The sequence below is a fragment of the Phacochoerus africanus genome, chromosome 2 (assembly GCF_016906955.1).
Source record: "Phacochoerus africanus isolate WHEZ1 chromosome 2, ROS_Pafr_v1, whole genome shotgun sequence".
Classification (NCBI taxonomy): domain Eukaryota; kingdom Metazoa; phylum Chordata; class Mammalia; order Artiodactyla; family Suidae; genus Phacochoerus; species Phacochoerus africanus.
This window is the reverse complement of record NC_062545.1, coordinates 230,093,019-230,114,308: the sequence shown is the minus strand read 5'-3', so window position 1 is coordinate 230,114,308 and position 21,290 is coordinate 230,093,019. Positions and strand designations below refer to the sequence as shown.

General features: G+C 38.9%; 1 long non-coding RNA gene across 1 annotated transcript in view; it reads left to right on the top strand.

Annotated features, from left to right (window-relative positions):
• Positions 1-21,012, top strand: part of LOC125120066 (uncharacterized) — a 38,608-nt gene extending 17,596 nt beyond the window's left edge. Inside the window, exons 4-5 of the long non-coding RNA XR_007133237.1 lie at positions 19,627-19,718; positions 20,780-21,012. This is a non-coding gene — a long non-coding RNA (uncharacterized LOC125120066). The remainder of the gene's footprint in view (positions 1-19,626; positions 19,719-20,779) is intronic.
• Positions 21,013-21,290: the final 278 nt, after the last annotated feature.

Here is a 21,290-nt window from a genome sequence, read left to right as displayed (position 1 = left end):
TTTCTAATTTTATTGATTCGAGTCCTCTCTGTTTTTTTTTCTTGGTAAGTCTGGCTAAGGTTTTATCAACTTTGTTGATCTTTTCAAAGAACCAGCTTTTTGTTTCATTGATCTTTTCTATGGTTTTCTTTGTTTCTAGTTCATTGATTTCTGCTCTGATCTTTATGATTTCTTTCCTTCTATTAACTTTAGGTCTTGTCTGTTGTTCTCTCTCAAGCTGCTTTAGATGTAAAGTTAGCTTGTTTATTTGGGCTTTTTCTTGTTTCTTGAGGTGGGCTTGAGGTGCCTCTTAGAATGCCTTTTGTTGCATCCCATAGGTTTTGGAGTGTCGTATCTTCATTGTCTTTTGCTTCTAGGTACTTTTAAATTTCCTCTTTGATTTCTTCAGTGATCCATTGGTTGTTTAGTAGCATGTTGTTTAGTCTCCATGTGTTTGTGTTTTTTGCTGTTTTTTTCTGGTTGTTGATTTCTAGTTGTATAGCGTTGTGGTGGGAAAAGATGCTTGCTATGATTTCAATTTTCTTAAAGTTACCAAGATTGGATTTGTAGCCCAGGATGTGATGAATCTTAGAGAATGTTCCATGTGCACTTGAGAAGCATGTGTATTCTGTTGCTTTTGGATGAAATGTCCTCTAAATGTCTATTAAGTCCATCTGGTTATTCAGGGCCTGTGTTTCGTTATTGATTTTCTGTCTGGTTGATCTGTCCCATTGCTGTAAGTGGGGTGTTAAAGTCCCCCACTATGATCGTGTTATTGCTGATTTGTCCTTTTAAGGTTGTTAGCAGTTGCCTTATAGATTGTGGTGAAACTGTGTTGGGAGCGTAGATATTTAAAATTGTTTTATCATCTTCTTGGATTGATCCTTTGATCATTATGTAATGTCCTTCTTTGTCCCTTAAAATATTCTTCATTTTAAAGTCTACTTTGTCTGATATGAGTATTGCTACTTCAGCTTTTTTTTGCTCCCCATTTGCATGAAATATTTTCTTCCATCCTCTCACTTTCAATTTGTATGTGTCCCTAGAAGTGAAGTGGGTCTCTTGAGGACAGCATATATATGGGTCTTGTTTTTGTATCCATTCAGCCAGTCTATGTCTTTTGGTTAGGGCTTTTAGCCCATTAACATTTAAGGTAATTATTGATATGTATGTTCTTATTGCCATTTTATTAATTGCTTTGGATTTTTTTTTTTGCTGCTCTTTTTCCTTTCCTTCTTCTCTTGTTCTTTTCTGCCTATAGAAGATCCTTTAGTATTTGTTGTAAGGCTGGTTTAGTGTTGCTGAATTCTCTCAGCTTTTGCTTATCTGTGAAGGTTTTGATTTCTCCTTCAAATCTGAAGGAGAGCCTTGCTGGGTAGAGTAATCTTGGTTGCAGGTTTTTTCCTTTCTTCACGTGAAGTATATCATGCCACTCCCTTCTGGCCTGCAGAGTTTGTACCGAAAAATCTGCCAATAACCTTATTGGGGTTCCCTTGTATGTTATTTGTTTCTTTTCCCTAGCTCCTTTCAAGATTTTCTCTTTGTCTTTAATTTTGGTCAGTTTGATTAATATGTGTCTTGGTGTATTCCTGCTTGCGTTTATTTTATATGGTACTCGTTGTGCTTCCTGGATTTGAGGGAGTGATTCCTTCCCCATGTTAGGGAAGTTTTCAGCTATTATCTCTTTGAATATTTTTTCTGTCTCCTTCTCTCTCTCTTCTCCTTCTGACACCCCTATAATATGGACATTGGTGTGTTTCACGTTGTCCCAGAGTTCTTTGAGACTCTCTTCATTTCTTTTCAATCTTTTTTCTCTTTTCTGTTCTGCATCCGTAATTTCCACTAATCTGTCCTCCGCCTCACTTATTCATTCTTCTGCCTCCTGTATTCTGCTGTTAGCTGCTTCTTGTTGATTTTTTACTTCAGTTATTGTATTTTGCAGCATTTCTTGCTTAAGTGTTATATCTTGTATTTCTTTGCTCAGTGTTTCCTGTAAATCATCCATCTTTGCCTCCAGTTTATTTCCAATGTCTTGCATCATCTTCAGCATCAACAGTCTAAAGCCTTTTTCCTGGAGGCTCAGAATCTCTTCATTGCTTAGCTGATTTTCTGAGGTTTTTCCTTTCTCTCTCATCTGAGTTATAGTTCTCTGTCTTTTCATTTTGATTGGTTTTTGGTGTGGTGACCTTCTTATAGATAATAGAGTTGTAGCCTCTCTTACTTCTGATGTCTTCCCCCCTGTGGCTGAAGTTGGTATGGGGGGCTTGGTGTAGGCTTCCTGATAGGAGGGGCTGATGCCTGCCCACTGGTGGGTGGAGCCGATTCTAATCCCTCTGGTGGGTGGGGCGTAGTCTCTGGATGGGATTAGGGGCAGCTGTGTGCCTGAGGCTCTTTAGGTAGCCTTTTTGCTGAGGGATGGGGCTGTGATCCCACCTGGATTATTGTTTGCCCTGGGGCTTCTCAGCACTGACTGACGGTGGTGGGGCCAGATTTTCCCAAAATGGCCACCTCTAGAGAAAGGCACTGCTGCTGAATATTCCCAAGAGCTTTGCTTTCAGTGTCCTTCCCTCACAACAAGCCACGTTCACCACTGTTTTCCCAGGATGTCCTCTAAGAACTACAGTCAGGTTTGACCCAGATTCCCATGGAGACTTTGCTTTACCCTGGGTCTCAGTGCACTTGAAATCTGTGTGTGCCTTTTAAGAATGGGGTCTCCATTTCCCCCAGTCCCGTGGAGCTCCTGCACACAAGCCCCACTGGCCTTCAATGCCAGATGCTCCAGGGGCTCTTTCTCCCAGAGTCAGATCCCCACACATGGGAGTTTGATGTGGGGCTCAGAACTCTCACTCCTGTAGGTGAGCCTCTGTGGAACCAGTTAGTTTCCAGTCTGTGGAGCTTCCCACCCAAGAGGTATGGGGTTGTTTATATTGCGGATTTGCCCCTCCTCCCTCTTTATGTGTCTTCCTCTTTTTCTTCTGGAGTAGGATATCTTTTTTAAGGTTTCCGGTCCATTTGGGTGAAGAATGCTCAGCCTTTAGTTGTGAATTTTGTTGTTTTTAGGAGAGAAGTTGAGCTCCAGTCCTTTTATTCTGCCATCTTAATCTATTCTCCCTTACTTCTTTTTCATTTAGAGGAGCCCTTTCAGTGTTTCTTTTAGAGTTGGTTTATTATTTTTGTTCTCTTTTAGTTTTTGTTTGTTGGAGGAATTCTTTATTTCTCCTTATATTTTAAATGATGTTCTTGCTGGGTAGAGTATTCTAGGCTACAGATTTTTTCCCTTTTAGAGCTTTAAATATATCTTGCCACTGTCTTCTTGCCTATAGTGTTTTTGTTGAGCAATCAGCTGATAGCCTTATTGGGGTTCCCTTATATTTACCACTTTGTTTTTCTCTTGCTGCCTTTAGAATCCTCTTTTTATTTTTAACTTTTGCCATTGTTATTATAATATTTCTTGGTGTGGGCCTGTTTGTGTTCATCTTTTTTTGGGCTCTTTTTGCTTCCTATATCTTGATATCTGTTTCATTTAGATGTGGAAATTTTTCAGCTGTAATTTATTCAAATTATTTTCAATCCCCTTTTCTTTTTCTTTTTCTGGAATTCCTGTTATGTGTAGATTGACCTGCTTTATATTATTCCATGAATCTCTTACATTGCTTTCATGTTTTTTCTTTTGGTTTTCTGTCTGTTGTCTTGATTGAGTGATTTCCATTACTCTGTCTTCCAAGTCACTAATTCCCTCCTCTGCTTTATTCATTCTGCTATTTAATGCATTTAGCTCAGTTTGCATCTCTGGAAATGAATTTTATAATTTTTCTTGGCTCATCCTTATATTTTCTAGTTCCTTTCTAAAGTAATCTGTATTACTGTTTATATTCACTCTTAATTCCTTCAGTATCTTCACCATCTCCCTTTTGAATTCAGTGTCTCAGGCCACAGAGGTCTGTTTCATTGTTCTCTTAACAGGGAATTGTTCCTGAGCTTCTTCATTTTGCTTATATTTTTCTTATTCTGTGAGTTTAAGGCAATCACCTGCTGTAGTCTTGGAGGGCTATTTCTATGCAAGAGCGCCCCTTTGCGTTTTGTGGGGGGTTACTTTTTATTTTTGGTGTGGGTGTTTGGATAGTTGTTGTCTCTTTCTTTGGTGTGAGCAGGCTGTTGTCCTCCTGAGTGTGTTTCAAGGGAGAAGGAGGCAGTGGGCAGGGCTAGTAGTCAGTGCCTGGTTGCTGGTCTCTTGACAGCAGCAAGGATTTGCAGGAAGGTGGCACAGGCTACTCCTAGATTCCTTCAGTATCTTCACCATCTCCCTGTGAGTCTCAGTGCCTAGCCCCCGCCCGGGTATCTCAGGCCATGCTGTCCCAGGTGGTGGTGCAGCTAATCCCTGGGGCTCTCATTTTGCTTTGCTGTCCTCAGTCCTGCTGTTAGGCTTTTCTCAGCAACTTTGAGGTCACTCTGTCTTGGCTGATCTCCCTGTCGTTTAGGTGGCTTGCCAGGGTATAGATTCCTTTTCTCTTTCACAGCTTAGTCTGGGAACTTTCACATGATGAGAGTGCTGCCCTAAAAATACAAAAAAAGAAAAAAAAAAGCATCTAGCTGATGCTTAAGAAATTAAAATAATCAGCTAAACATGAAGAGGAAAGGAGAAAATGATCTCTATGTAGATTTAAAAAATATTATACCTAGAAAGCTCAACTAGATATTTTATTAAGGGTTGCTTTTTTCTTTTTTTCATTTTAGGGCCACAGGTGTGGCATATGGAAGTTCCCACACTAGGGGTTCAATTGGAGTTGCTACTGCTGGCCTACACCACAGCCACAGCGACCTTCCAGATCCAAGCTGTGACTGCAACCTACACCACAGCTCATGCAATGCCAGATCCTTAACCCACTGAGGGAGGCCAGGGATCAAATCCACATCCTCATGAATACTAGTTGGGTTTGTTACTGCTGAGCCATGATGGGAACTGTTAGGGATTGCCCTTAAATTTTATTTTTTATTAATTAATATATGTCTCTTGTGTGGTTGGGCAGTAGCCATCTTGTAACTATAAAGTTAGAAATCACATATTAAAGGTGGCAAACAGAAGATTGAAGGGGCATAGTTCCCCAAGATCCTTGGACAGTTGCTCTAATCTTGGAGTCAGACTTCCCAACTTCCTCTTATATGCATCAAATAAATTCTTTATTTCCTTAGGCCAGTATTGAATTTTCCATTATTTATGGCCCAATGAAATCCCATCAGATACACACCTTTTCTTCTGTGTTTACCTGTATTTCCAGAGCTTATAAAAATATTGATGTTGTGGGAGTTCCTGTCGTGGTGCAGAGAAAACAAATCCAACTAGGAACCATGAAGCTGTGGGTTCGATCCCTGGCCTTGTTCAGTGGGTTAAGGATCTGGCATTGCCATGAGCTGTGGTGTAGTTTGTAGACGTGGCTCGGACCTGATGTTGCTGTGGCGTAGACTGGGAGCTGTAACTCTAATGCAGCCCCTAGCCTGGGAATTTCCATATGCTGTGGGTGCAGCCCTTAAAAGGAAAAAAAAAAAAAAAAGAATATTAACATTGATAACTATGGTCATAAATTTTTTTTATTCATCTTGCCTGAGTTTAATTAACATTTTCAATGTTTCAGACTCAATTTTTTTTATCAACTCTAGGAGATATGTATATCTTTTAACAGTTTATTTAATTTTTATATCTTCATCTCCTTTCAATTCATGGAATAACTTGTTTTCAGGCAAAGTCTCCTATCTGTCTTCTAAATCACTTATCTTTTCTTCATGATTTCCATCTCTTTTTCTCTGTGTTGCATGATATTTCTTCCAGTTAATATTTCTGTAAATTTGATCCTTAATAACTACCAGACTTCAAAAAAGTCATCTATTGAATTATTTGTCATATTGAATTTTTATCAAAACATGCATTTTTTAAACATAAAATACTTTTACAAGGTTCTTCACAACATTCCCCTCCTGCTTTGCTCTCCTCAGAGGCAACCAATTTCAGTTCTTTCAGCTTATTATTTTGTTTTATAGCTCCATACCCCTAAAAACATGCTTTGATTGTTACTTTCTTTTTTTTTCTTTTCTTTTTTATGGCCACACCTGTGGCATATGGAAATTCCTGGGCTAAGGGTAGAATCAGAGCTGCAGCTGCTGGCCTATGTCACAGCCATACCAATGCTCGATCTGAGCCGTATCTGTACCCTACTCCACTTACATCAATGCTGGATCCTTAACCCACTGTGCAAGGCCAGGGATTGAGCCCCCATCCTTATGGACACTATGTCAGATTCTTAACCCAGTGAGCCACAGTGGGAACTTTGACTTAACTCTCTTTTACTACTCCCACCACACATACACACTGATTTCCCTTATGAATATATTATTACCCTGGTTAATTCGGTATTCAGGGTTTATTGTATTATGAATATGTAAATGCTGTTCATAGGTAAGTTATGCGGTATACTATGACTAATTTTTCATCTGTCAGCTGGGGCCTTCAATATAAAGTAGTCTAGCTAGGCCTTATTTTGGAAACTCCTATTATTTATACTTTTAGAACTTTTCTTCCGATTAGTCTGCATTCACAGAGAAGAATTTCTAATAAGCTGTCTGGAAGGGACCTGCTGACTGAGTGTGCACTGATTGTCAAGTAAAGAGAAGACTAGTGGTCTAGATATTTATTACATGAAATTTTGATTAATTTCTCTACCTTAATTTTGCTTATTATTTCTGAGTCTAAAGACTGTTTTCTCTTTTTCAAAGGAAACATTTTTATTGAAATATAACATACAAAGCACACATATAAATATAGAACTCATTGAATTCTTACATAGTAAACACACCTGTGTAAGCACCATGAAGATTGAGGTGTAAACATAATCAGCTTACTTTTTGCATCTTCCCAGTCATTCTTCTCTCACTGTCAAAGATAATTAATATTCTAAATTCTACCATCCTAGGTTAGTTTTTGCCTGTTGTTAAACACACACACACACACAAATATCTGTACTTTCCTTTTCTGTTGTCTTCTTTTACTCAACATTATGTTACTTAGATTTATTTATACACATTATTACATATAGATGTTTATTTTCATGGCTTCCTAGAATACCACTGTATGAATTTACTGCTGTTTATGTTTCTTTTTTACTGTTGATGGAAAATTGAGTTAGAATCAAAGAGGTATGTTTCTATATTTCAAGCTCTATATTTTTAAACTTTATTGAGGAATAATTTTCAAGTATAATTATATATATTTAAAATGTACAAAACAATGGTTTGGTATACATATGTATATATATTATAGAATGATTACCAAGATCAAGATAATTAATATATCCATCACTTCACATAGTTAACATAGGTTAACTCTTGTTTGTGTGTGTGGTGGAAATAGTTAAGATCAACGCTTAGCAACTTTTAAGTATATTAATGTCATATTAATAACTATAGTCATCATGATATACATTAGATCCTTGTACTTATTCTCCTTAGAAATGAAAATATGTGCCCTTTGACCTATATCACCCCATTTTCCTCTCCTCCCAAGTATGTGGCAACCATTCTATTCTCTGTTTCTATGAAATTGGTCAGGCATTGTGTTAAATGCTTTATGTGTGGTATCTTATTTATCCTCATAATAATCCTAGAGGTGGATACTATCATTCATTCATTTTTCATTCAATTAAAATGTATTTCTTTATATACCTATTATGTTCCAGGCAGTTTTCCATGTGTTGGGAAATCAGCTAAAAGAAATAGAAATCTATGAATAAATGAAGCTGACAAGAGTATGCCTTTCTGGAACTTACCTCCTATAAGCAAAATACTTGGTATATTAATTATGGATGAATATTACTGAGAAAGAGTAGGGAAGGGGATGTGAGGATCTGGTCATGAGGGAGAGATGTTTGCAGTTTTAGTTATTGGTACTCAGGAAGATATCATTGAGAGAATGACCTTTGAGTCCAAGCTCAAAGGGCATAAGGGACCTTGCTGTGCAGCTGTCTGGAGGGAGAGCATTCTAGGCAGAAGAAATCATGGCAGCAAAAGCCTAGAGGAAGGAGCTTGTTGGTGTTCTAAAAACAAGGAAGACAGGGTGGCTGGAGTTGAATGAGCAAGGAGAGTGCAGGGAGGTGCAGTTAGGAAGGCAAAGGGTTGCTCAGATCACGTTGGCCTTGCAGGCCATTATGATGACTTTCTTTTTGCCTGAGTGAGTGAAAAGGAAGGCATTGGAGTCTTTGAGGGAGGGATGTGAGGAGACTTACATACTGACAAAATTGTTCTGTCTGCTTTATTGAGAATAGACTGAATGGGGCAGGAGTGAGGGCAGGGTGGCCTCTTATTAGTCTCCTCATTTGATAGTTGAGGAGAATGTGACTTGGACACCATTCCATTCCTTGGACACCAAGATCACAAACCCTCAATGTGTGCCCCATGGACCAGCAGCATCAACATGCCCTGGGACCTAGAAATGCAGACTCTCAGGTCTCACTCCAGACTAGGTGTGTCTCAATTAGCATTTTAGGAAGGACCCCCCTCCTCCAGTGATTCATGTATGCATTAAAGTTTGAGAAACCCTCATCTAAACTGTGAAGTGTTCTTCCTGAATCTTATTGATCAGGGGAAGGATACTACTGAAGTGATGTTCTGAGGAAATTTTATTTGGTAGCAAGTAAATAGAGACAAAAGAAGATACTAATACCAATCAGGAGGAAATTACAGTAACCCAGAAGTTTGGGACTGAATAACTGAGAAAGAGTAGGGAAGGGGATGTAGGATAATGACAGTAGGAATGAAAAATAATTTAAAAAAAGAAGGAATGGAGGCAAAAGCTGGTTTTTTTTAATTTTAATTTTTCTATCATAGTTTATTTACAAAGGAGTTTTTGTTTTGTTTTCTGCTTTTGGCCATACCCACGGCATATGGAATTTCCCAGGCGAGGGATTGAATCTGAGCATCTGCGACCTACGCCACAGCTACAGCAATGCCATATCCTTAACCAACTGCACCTGGCTGAGGATCGAACTGGCAACGCCACCAAGACAAGCTGGATCATTAACCTACTGTGCCACAGCAGGAACTTTAAGAGGTTTTTAATGGAGGGAAGAAACCATAAAACTTAGGCAATGATTAGATATACTAGTGAGTGGGAAGGTACCTATGAGACAGAAAGAGAGTTAAATAAAACAGTGTAGTTTCAGACCTTTGTAAGAGAAACAGTAATTGAACCATTGCTAGAGATAGAGAAGTAAGAATGGCAATTGGGAGAATGAGAGCAAGGCCAGTTTAGAATTGTCGAACTGAACTTGGTAGTGGCTACCCATGTTCAGCAGGAAGTCAGGAATCTCAGGCTGGAGAAGACTTGGGGCTGAAGTACTAGATTTTATACTTATTTGCCTGGAGGTCCCCATTGAACCAACAGAAGTAATTGAGATATTGAGGGAGAAGATAGAAGGCTATGGCCATGTACTTAGGACCATGACCTCGTTAAAGCTATGGAAAAGGTAGAGGCAGAAGTGTAGTCAGAAGAGGGGGAAGAGAGTGTAGCATTTCTGAAAACAAGGATGAGGAGAGGGTTTCTGTTTGGCCACATGTCATGTTGGTTAGGAGAAATCAAGAAACTGGATCTTGAGTTCCTGTTGTGGCTCAACAGTTAGAGAACCTGACTAGCATCCATGAGGATGCTGATTCCATCCCTGGCCTTTTTCAGTGGGTTAGGGATCCAGCAATGCAGTGAGCTGTGGTGTAGGTTGAAGACGCAGCTTGGATCCTGAGTTGCTGTGGCTGTGACATAAGCTGGTGGCTACCGCTCCAATTTGACCCCTAGCCTGGGAACCTCCATTTGCCTTGCATGTAGCCCTAAAAAGACAAAAAAAAAAAAAAAAAGTAAGAAAGAAAGAAATAGAAATAGAAAGAAACTGGATTGTAGCAGAAATCAAGTCAAACTGTTGACCTTTTTCAAAGAATTTTGTTTTTCAGGAATGAAAGCTTATGGAGAGTGAGAGGTCAGGAAACATGATCCTTACCCTTAGAGAGGTCCAAGTCCCTAGAAAGGTAGGCAAGATAACCCTATTAGGAAATTATCTGAGAGCATGCACTTGTTGATAACTGCACAGTTACATACATATGATTCATATTAGTGTGGGAGGGGTAACCTCTCAATATATTATATAGATATATGCTTGGTTTTAGGATTTGCAAAACTCTGAGAGTCCACCTTGAGACAAGATAGATTTGTTTGGTCTTGTTGCAGAGCCTTGTTAGAATTTTCTTTATCACATTTTTTTCTGATCTGTACACAGTTTTGCTATGGATCTTATTGTTTTTAATTTCAGGTCCCTTAGTGTAAGAGACCTTTAAGAAAAATAGCTCATCTTTGCTGCTTATCAAGTGTTACTCCAACTATGACTCCGTTGTTATAGAGTGCTAATAGCTCAATGGAACAATTAGCCTTGTGCAAGTGACCATCAAGTGGCCAAGAACTATGGCCTCATTGGGCCAAATGTCACTCAGTGATGCCAAATCAGAGGAATGCTTCAAGCTGCCTTTACAGTTAGAAATGTTACTCATGTGTTACATTCTATCAGAATCATAGTCAGTAGGTTTTATTTACTGTCATATTGATAATGTTCTAGTCAGTGGCTTCTAAAGATTAAATCCTATCAAAATACATCTTTCTTGGGAATTCCCGCTGTGGTGCAGCATTTAATAAACCTGACTAGTATCCATGAGGATGCGGGTTCAATCCCTGGCCTTGCTCAGTGGGTCAAGGATCTGGCATTGCCATGAGCTGTGGTGTGGGTCGCAGACGTGGCTTGGATCCCGTGTTGCTGTGGCTGTGTTGTAGGCCAGAAGCTGTAGCTCCAATTCAACCCCTAGCCTGGGAACCCCCACATGCCACATCTTCCTTTTAAAAAAAGCCCTGAGGAGTTCCCATCATGGTGCAGCAGAAAAGAATCTGCCTAGCAACCATGAGGTTGCGGGTTCGATCCCTGGCCTCACTCAGTGGGTTAAGGATGTAACATTGCTGTGAGCTGTGGTGTAGGTCGCAGATGCAGCTTGGATCCCAAGTTGCTGTGGTTGTGGTGTAGGTCGGCAGCTACAGCTCCGATTAGACCCCTAGCCTGGGAACTTTCTTATGCTGTGGGTGTGTCCCGAAAAAGACAAAAATAAAAATAAAAAAATAAAAAAAGTAAAAAAACCTTAAAAATGTCACTGAAAATATGAAAGAAGCATGAATATAAAGTGTTCATAATTCTACTTTTTTCTATGAAGCTAGAAAAGCGTTTATTATTGTCTACTCCATCCCCTTGTAGTAGTGAGGATGGCCACTACTGGCTCACTTATGTTTGAGGAGCTGTGTTTTTGTGTATGTGTATGTGTGTGTGTGTGTGTGTGTGCGCACAAATGTGCTAATATGACATTGTGCAGGATGAATCAGATGTAGCCTCTGGAGGATAAGAAACCACGTAGGCAGCAAGTCTAGAAATGAAGAAATAATGGTTTTCACCAAATGAGAATGAAAATGAGAAGTTTACTGATAAAACGTTATCATGAAAATTAGATTTCTGGCACACTTCCTCCCAAGTCACACTACTTTGAGCCCGAGAAGAAGTAGTCTGTGAAATAGGATTAATTATAATGTTTACTGTATAATTTTGTTGTGAGGAATAAATAAGAAAATGAATGTAAAGCAAGCAAACCCCCAATGTTTAATAGGTGCCTAGTAAATGATGGTGGTTGGGGTCCCCATGCACACTCTCTCCTCCAAAGCATTTGTTGGGGAGGAGTGTACTTTTTTCCTCTGGGAGGAATTTTGGGTAGGGTGGAAGTTGATAAACCTGATGGCATCTTTCTAGAAAGTGAGAGAGAATACAGGAAAAGATGTCCTTGCCGTCCCTCCTCTGGACACCCAGTTACCACAGTAAGTTGCCCAGTGGCTGTGGTGGTAGATGGAATAGTGCATTTTCTTCCAGTCTGAGACATTGCCTGTTTGAGTTCAGTTGCCATTTCTAGGCTTCATTCCCTATTCCATTGCCCTCCCTTCCCCCTTGCTTGCTCCCTCCTTTCCTCCTCCCTCCCTTCCTTTCTTTCTTTCTTTTTGTTGTGCTCACAGCATGCAAAATTTCCTGGTGCAGGGATCCAACCTATGCCACAGCAGTGACAGTGCAGGATCCTTAACAACTAGGCCACCAGGGAACTCCTTCCCAGTTTCTTTTGAACCCAGATGGGATTCCTTCTCTGTGCCCAAATGTAAGATATAAAGAATTCATGGAGTTCCCATCATGACTCAGTGGTTAACAAACCCAACTAGTAACCATGAGGTTGAAGGTTCGATCCCTGGCCTTGCTTGGTGGGTTAAGGATCTGGCATTGGCAGCTGTAACTCTGATTCAACCCCTAGCCTGGGAACCTCCATATGCTGTGGGTGCAGCCCTAAAAAGACAAAAACAAATAAACAAAAAAAATTACTTAGGGACTTCTCTACAACCCAGGACCAATTCCCCAGACTGGGTGAGGATTAAAGCATCTCAGGTAGGACTCAAGTAGCATCTCAGGATGATTCCTAATGCTGGCAGTAGGGTTATTGCAGCTATTAACAAATTAAAACATGAAGAGAGAGCTTTGATTTGACCACATAAAAGTAATGCTGGTTTTGGGCACTTGCATTTTCTTATCATTTAGGTCTAATTACCTTGTAACATTATGAGTAGGGCTATCATTAACTGATTCTGAGTCAACTGAGCATGAACTATGATCATCTATTCTTATGTGTTTATTATACTTTAGTTTTAGTAACCCCATAATACTCATAAAAAGTAGGTATGTCACTCAAAATACTTAATGTTGGGCTTTGCCATATTATGGGAATAATATAATCCTTCCCAGAATATTTCAGTCTAACTCAAAGTCTGCTTCTCAAGCCCATCCTGGAGACTAATTTTTTTTTTTTTTTTTTTTTGCTTTTTAGGGCCACACCTATAGCATATAGAAATTCCCAGGCTAGGCAAATTGGAGCTGTAAGTCAGGATCCAAGCCTCATCATCACGACTACACCACAGCTCATGGCAATGCTGGATCCTTAACCCACCGAGCAAGGCCAGGAATTGAACCTCTATCCCCATGGATACTAGCTAGGTTCATTACCGCTGAGTAACAATGGTAACTCTGAGAATACCTTTTTTTTCTTTTCTTTTTTTTTTGTCTTTTTGTCTTTTCTAGGGTTGCACCCGTGGCATATGGAGGTTCCTAGGCTAGGAGTCTAATTGGAGCTGTAGCCATCGGCCTATGCCAGGGCCACAGCAACGGTGGATCCGAGGTGCATCTGAAACCTACACCACAGCTTAAGGCAATGCTGGATCCTTAACCCACTGGGCAAGGCCAGGGATTGAACCCTCAACCTCATGGTTCCTAGTTGGATTCATTAACCACTGAGCTATGACAGGAATTTGTCCTGAGAATACATTTTTTTTGCAACTGCATTTTCTTTTTTTAAAAAAATTGAAGTATAGTTGATTTACAATATTACATTAATTTCAGGTGTACAATATTGGTGATTCAATGTTTGTATAAATTAACTCTACTTACAGTGCTTATCAAATACTGGCTATATTCCCTTTGCTATACAATGTATCCTTGCAGCTGTTTTTTTTTTAATACATAATAGTTTATAGCTTTTAATCCTCTACCCCTATCTTGCCTCTCCTCACTTCCTTCTCCCTGCTGGTAACCACTACTTTGTTCTCTGTATCTGTAAGTCTATTTCTATTTTTTGTTATATTCATTGGTTTATTTTTTAGATTCTTTATATAAGTGAAAAAAACTGCAGTGTTTGCCTCTCTCTGACTTATTTCACTAAGCATAATGCCCTCCAGGTCCTTCTATGTTGTTGCAAATGGCAAAATTTCATTCTTTTTTATGGCTGAATAATATACTCCATTGTGTGGGTATGTGTGAACATCTTCTTTGTTCATTTATTGATGGACATTTATGTTGCTTCCATATCTTGGATGTTGTATGTAAATAATGCTGTTAGGAACATTGGGGTGCATATATCTTTTTGAATTAGTGTTTTCATTTTCTTCAGATATATATTCAGGAGTGGGATTAGTCAATCATATGGTAGTTATGTTTGTAGTTTTTTGTTGTTGTATATTTTTTGTCTTTTTAGGGCCCTACCCATGGCATATGGAGGTTCCCAGACTAGGGGTCAAATTGGAGCTATAGCTGCTGTCCTACACCACAGCTATAGCAATGCAGGGTCTGAGCCATGTCTTCGACCTACATCACAGCTCACAGCCATGCAGGATCTTTAACCCACTGAGTGAGGCCAGGGATCAAACCCGCATCCTCATGGATACTAGACGGGTTTGTTAACCGCTGAGTCATGACAGGAACTCCCATTTTTAGTTTTTTTTGAGGAACCTCTATACTGTTTTCCATGGTGGCTACACAAATTAACATTCCCACCAATAGTGTATAGTGTTTTTCTATCTTCACCAATATTTGTTGTTTGGTGTTTTTTTTTTTTTAATAATAGCCATTCTGACAGATGTGAGATGATCACTCATTGTGGTTTTGATTTGCATTTTTCTGATGATTAGGATGTTGAACATCTTTTCATGTGCCTGTTAGCCATCTGTATGTCTTCTTTGGGAAAATGTCTATGGGAGGGATCAAATCCAATTTGCGGCTGTAGCAACACCGGATCCTTAACCCACTGTACCACAGTGGGAACTCCTGCCCATTTTTTAAAATCATATGTTTTTGTTTTTTTTGGTATTGAGTTGTATGAGCTGTTTATATATTTTGGATGTTAGCTTCTTGCTAGTCATATCATGTGTGAATATTTTCTCCTATTCAGTATGTTCTCTTTTCATTTTGTCAGTGGTTTCCTTTTCTGTGAAAAAGCTAAGTTTAATTGGTCCCATTTGCTTATTTTTACTTTTGTTTCCATTGCCTTAGGAAATTGATATAAAAATATTGCTACAATTTATGTCAAAGAATGTTCTGCCTATATTTTATTCTAGAAATTTTATATTTTCAGGTCTTACATTTAGCTCTTTAGTCCATTTTGAGTTTATTTTTGTATATGGTGTGAGGAAGTGTTCTAATCCCATTCTTTTACTTGTAGCTGTCCAGTTTTCCCAGCACCACTCATTGAAGAGACTCTTATTTCTTCATTGTATATTCTTGCCCCCTCTCTCATAGATGAACTGACCATAAACATATGAGTTTATTTCTGGACTCTCTGTTCTGTTCCAGTGATCTATGTATCCATTTTTGTGTCAGTACCATACTATATTGCATTGTATTGTATTTTTCTTTTTAGGGCTGCACCCACAGTATATGGAAGTTCCCAGGCTATTTATAGGTAAATTTGGAGCTGCAGCTGCTGGCCTACACCACAACCACAGTAACTCCAGATCTGAGCAATGTTTGTAACCTACACTGCAGCTCAAGGCAATGCCAGATCCTTAACCCACTGAATGGGGCCAGAGATTGAAGCCTCATCCTCATGGATACTTGTTGTGTTCATTACTGCTGAACCACAATAGGAATTCCAGTACCATACTGTTTTGATTACAGTAGCTTGTAGTATAGTCTAAAGTTTGGGAGCATAATATCTCCCAGATTTGCTTGTTTTTTCTCTCTCAAGATTATTTTGACTGTTTGGGGTCTTTTGTGGTTTCATATAAATTTTAGGATTATTATTATCCTAGTTCTGCAAAAAACGTCATGGGCATTTTGATAGGGATTGCATTAAATCTGTAAATATCCTTGGGTAGAATGGACATTTTAACAATGTTAATTCTTATAATCCTTGAATATAGCTTATCTTTCCTTTTTTGTATCATCTTCAATTTTCTTCATCAATATCTTACTGTTCTCTTTATCATGGTATAGGTCTTTCATCTCCTTGGTTAAGTTTATTCCTAGCTTTTATTCTTTTTAATGTGATTTAAAAAAAAATTTTGTCTGTGCCTATGGCATGTGGAACTTCTTGGGCCTGGGATCAAACTTGAGCAATAGCAGTGACAACACCAGACCCTAACCATTAGGCCACCAGGAAGTCCTTTTTAATATTATTTTATTTTTTATTTTTATCTTTTTTTGGTCTTTTTAGGGATACACCCATGGCATATGGAAGTTCCCAGGCTGGGGGTTGAATTGGAGCCACAGCTGCCAGCCTACACCACAGCCACAGCAACGTGGGATCCAAGCCATGTCTGTGACCTACACCACAGTTTGAGGCAATGCTGAGTACTTAACCCACTGAATGATGCTAGGGATCCAACTTGTGTCCTCATGGATACTAGTTGGGATTATTAACTGCTGAGCCATGACAGGAACTCCTTTAATGTGGTTTTAAATAGGATTTTTAAAACTTCTCTTTCTGATAGTTCATTTTTAGTTTATAGAAAAGCAAAAGAATCTTATAGCTTGCAAATTTGCTGAACTCATTTATTAATTCTAATAGTTTTTTGGTGAAGAATTTAAGTTTTCTTTTCTTGTTTTTTTTTTTTTTTTAAGGACTGCACTTGTGGCATATGGTGGTTCCCAGATTAGGGGTCGAATTGCAGCTGTAGCCTCCAGCCTACACCACAGCCATAGCAACTTTGGATCTGAGCCACGTCTGTGACCAACACCACAACTCACAGCAACACTGGATCCTTAACCCACTGAACAAGGCCAGGGATTGAACCTGCCTCTTTATGTGTGCTAGTCAGATTCGTTTCTGCCGAGCCACAATGGGAACTCGGAATTTAGGGTTTTCTGTATAAAATATGTTATCTGTAAGTAGTGACAGTTTTATTTATTCCCTTCCAATTTGGCTACCTTTTATTTCTTTTTCTTGTGTGATTGCTATGGTTGGACTTCTAATACCATGTTTTATAGAAGTGGCAAGAGTGGGCATCCTTGTCTTTTTCCTGATTTTAATGGAAAAACTTTAGTATTTTCACCATGGAGCCTGATGTTAAATGTGGGTTTGTCATAAATGGTGTTTATTATGATAGGTTCCTTCTCTATATACTTTGATGAGTTTTTATCATGAATGGATGTTGAATTTTGTAGATGCTCATGTGATTTTTATCCTTCATTTTGTTAATGTGGTGTATCACATTGATTTGCATGTATCACATTTAAAACATCCTCTCATCCCTAGAATGTATCCTGTTTGATAATAGTGTATTTTCCTTTTTATGTATTGTTGGATACAGTTTGCTAATATTTTGTTAAATATTTTTGTGCCTGTATTTACCAGAGATATTTGCCTCTGATTTTCTTTTTTTTTGTAGTATCTTTGTATGATTTTAGTATCAGAGAAATGGTATCCTCATAGAATGAATCTGGGTGTGTTCCATCCTCTTCAATTTTTTGGTATAGTTTGAGAAAGAGAAATATTAGATCATCTTTATGTGTTTGGTAGAATTTCTCTGTGAAGCTGTCCAGTCCTGGACTTTTGTTTGCTGGGAGTTCTTTCATTACTAATTCAATTTTACTACTAGTTATTAGTCTGTTCAGATTGTCTGTTTCTTCCTGATTCAGTCTTGGAATTGTATGTTTCTAGAAATTTATCCATTTCTTTTAGGTTGAATAATTTATCGACATACAAGGTGATGGTAGTGTTCTCTTATGATTTTTCATTTTTGAAATTTTTTTTTTAAATGGCTGTACCCATGGCATGTAGAAGTTCATGAGGGAACTGAATCTGAGCCATAGCCAGCTGCAGTATATGCCATAGCTGCAACAATGCCAGATCCTTTAATCCAGTGAACTGGGCTATAGCTCGAACTTGGGCTCTGCAGGGACCCAAGCTACTGCATTTGGATTCTTAACCCACTCTGCCACAGCAGGAACTCCCTCTTATGATTTTTTAAATCACCGTGATGTTGGTTATATTTTCTATTTTTTTTCTTATTGTGTTTATTTTGGTGCTCTCTCTTTTGAGACTACATTTTTTTTCCCTTTTGTTTTAAGGCTGCACTTACAACATGTGGAAGTTCCCAGACTAGAGTTAGAATTAGAGCTTCTGCCAGCCTATGCCACAGCTACAGCATTGCCAGATCAAAGCTGCATCTGTGTCCTATGCTGCAGCTTGCAGCAATACCAGATCCTTAACCTATGAGAGAGGCCAGGGATCAAACCTACATCTTCATGGAGACTATGTCGAGTTCTTAACTTGCTAAGCCACAATGGGAACTCCTGAGACTATATATTTTTATTTATTTATTTATTTTTTTTGTCTTTTTGCTATTTCTTTGGGCCGCTCCCGCGGCATATGGAGGTTCCCAGGCTAGGGGTCAAATCGGAGCCACAGCCACCGGCCTATGCCAGAGCCACAGCAACGCGGGATCCGAGCCACGTCTGCAACCTACACCACAGCTCACGGCAACGCCAGATCGGTAACCCACTGAGCAGGGACCGAACCAGCAACCTCATGGTTCCTAGTCGGATTCATTAACCACTGCGCCACGATGGGAACTCCGAGACTATATATTTTTAGTACTTCTCTGTGGTATTGCTTCTTGCTCTTTTCTGTGTGTGTCATTGACCTATTCAGTTAAGGATCTGATGACTCCTTACTGTGTTTTCCCCAGAAAAATGCACACAGATGTAAATTTTACATACAGTTCAGGGTGTTCATAGAACCCTGGTTCCCTTAAAATCTATGTTAAGAACTTCACTTCTGGAAGATTTGGATTGTTTTTGCTTTTTTACTTTTTTCATATTCTTGTGGACACCCTCCTTTTTGTACAACAAATGATTATTCAGTGCTTATTAGGGTCCAGGCATTGTTTTAATGGTGAACAACAAAGATGACTTAAAGCTTTTATGTGGGGCCAGAAATGGACATTTTTCTCCAACTTCCTAGCTGTTTCTTGTAGCCCAACAAGGTGAAGTGAGGATGTGGTAGTTAGGACTGTAAAGTATTCAACATTTTAGGCATACGAAGAATATTTGAAACTCAGAGTACATGATAAATTTCAGAGATAAAAGCAATATAAAGGTACAGAGGGAAAAACTAGTTGAATTTATTTGAAATTGTTTTATAGCTTTGAAACAGTTCAAATGTGCTTTTTCTGGTGGTGATGCAGTTTAGTTCCTAAAAGAAACTTGGAAATTCTTGGAAAATATCTCAGGAAGGGTGATGTGAACTCTGAGTCATTAGTCTACTTCTAAATCAGCAATCTAAGGCTATGAGGAAAATAAAGTTTATAGTGCAATAAACACAGTTGACAATGAGCTCTTAAAATCTTTATTCAGCACTGCATTTGAGGCCCAGTTGTGACTTTTCTTTGCCATTTGATAGGAAATGCACCATCTATTTTGCCCTGTTGGTGGAGTGAAATTCCACCTAAGGGAAGCCATGCATTTGCTCTATCGTCTCAGGCTTCTGTTCACAACATACTGTGTAGAAGTTTACCTAAATAAATCTCTGCCATTTTTTTGTCATATCCAGGTGAGATTTTTTTTTTTTCCTACTACAAGTATTTAGGAAGGACTGATCAGATAGTAGTTGCTATTCATGGAACTCATTTTAAAGAAAAAAAAATCTTTTGGTGACTATCTAATGCCTTCAAATTATGTACATCTATTAATTAGTTCTTCCCCATTTTTCCATGCCCTTGGTTTCCAGGAGAGTTGAGAACTGGCAGTTCAAAAGGATATTGCTGAAGCTATAGTCACAAGCATGGTTGGGAAAAGAAGCATGGCTGAGAGAGCACAGAGGTATTGCCAGTGTTACTTATGAAACTTTGGAATTTTAAGAAAAAGAATCTTAAGTGGTGATCATTCCTTTAAAGCGGGGTTGGGTGCGGGGCTTTAAAGAAAGGAAAGTTAAAGTTAAACCTTTTATAACAGTCCAAATAACCTCTAATGGGAGTTTCCGTTGTGGCTCAGTGATAACAAACACAACTAGTGTCCATGAGGACGAGGGTTCCATCCCTGGTCCCTCTTAATGGGTTAAGGATCTGGCATTGCCTTGAGCTGCAATATAGCTCAAGCAGATACAGCTTCAGTTCAGATTGGACCCCTAGGCTGGGAACTTCCATCTGCCATGGGTACGACCCTACATTAAAAACAAACAAACAAACAAAAAACACTAATGAAGTTGGCAAAGGTTCTAAATACATTTTTATTTAAAATAACCCAACACTGGAGTTCCTGTCATGGTTCAGTGGAAACGAATCCAGTTAGGAATCATGAGGTGTCGGGTTTGATCCCTGGCCTTACTCATGGGTTTAGGATCCGGCGTTGCTGTAAGCTGTGGTGTAGGTCACAGATGAGGCTCAGATCCTGCGTTGCTGTGGCTGTGGCTGTGGCATAGGCTGGCAGCTATAGCTCTGATTTGACCCCTAGCCTGGGAACCTGCATATGCTGTGGGTGCGGCCCTAAAAAGCATAAATAAATAAATAAATAAATAAATAACCTAACACTGAAGTTGAATTCAGCCCACTACAAGCCAGCTCAGAAGAACTGAGATTCACAGCAAACATAGCTGGGATTGATAAAAATTCCCTAGCTGATTTCCTGCTGCTGGAGAACTCAAGCAGATGACGACAGCAGGAGTGTTAATCATTTCCTGACCATGCAATCCCAGTCACACGTTCCTGCTAAAAGTGAAATCAGTCCCTCTGTTTTCAAAACAGCTAAAAACTTTTTACTCAGTTCACGTTGCAATTTCTCCCTTTTAGGTTAATAAGCACATGGACATTTGTTTGGTAATTTTTTTACATCACTATTTCCATTAGTTGCTCCCACAAACTGAGGTTTATCTGATTGTGTGGTAGATGGAAACCTCAGGATAAAATTCAGTGGCCGAAGGCTGAGTGAAGTTTACGTTAGCTGTGGTTATGAAGCGGGTGAGTGACTGAACCTCTGTTTCTCTTTTGTTTATTTTGTCTTGTGCTAGCTTTTATACACCATAAAATAAAAAAGGCATAATCTTGCCTTCATAGTTAACATATAGATTTGTTTGCCTGGTGGCACAGTGGGTTAAGGATTTGGCATTGTCACTGTGGTGGATCGAGTTGCTGCTGTGGTTCTGGCTTGATCCTTGACCCAGGAACTTATGCATGCTACAGGCACAGCCAAAAAATATATATATGTGTGTGTGTGTATATTATTATATATACACATTTTATATATGTAAAATAATAAAATAATATATATTATATGTGTAAAATAATATATACATTTATTTATATTTAAAATTTTATGTATACACACACACACACACACACACACACACACACTTAAAGTTCCCTAAAGAAGTTTTTACAAAGTGGAGAGAGGAGCAGA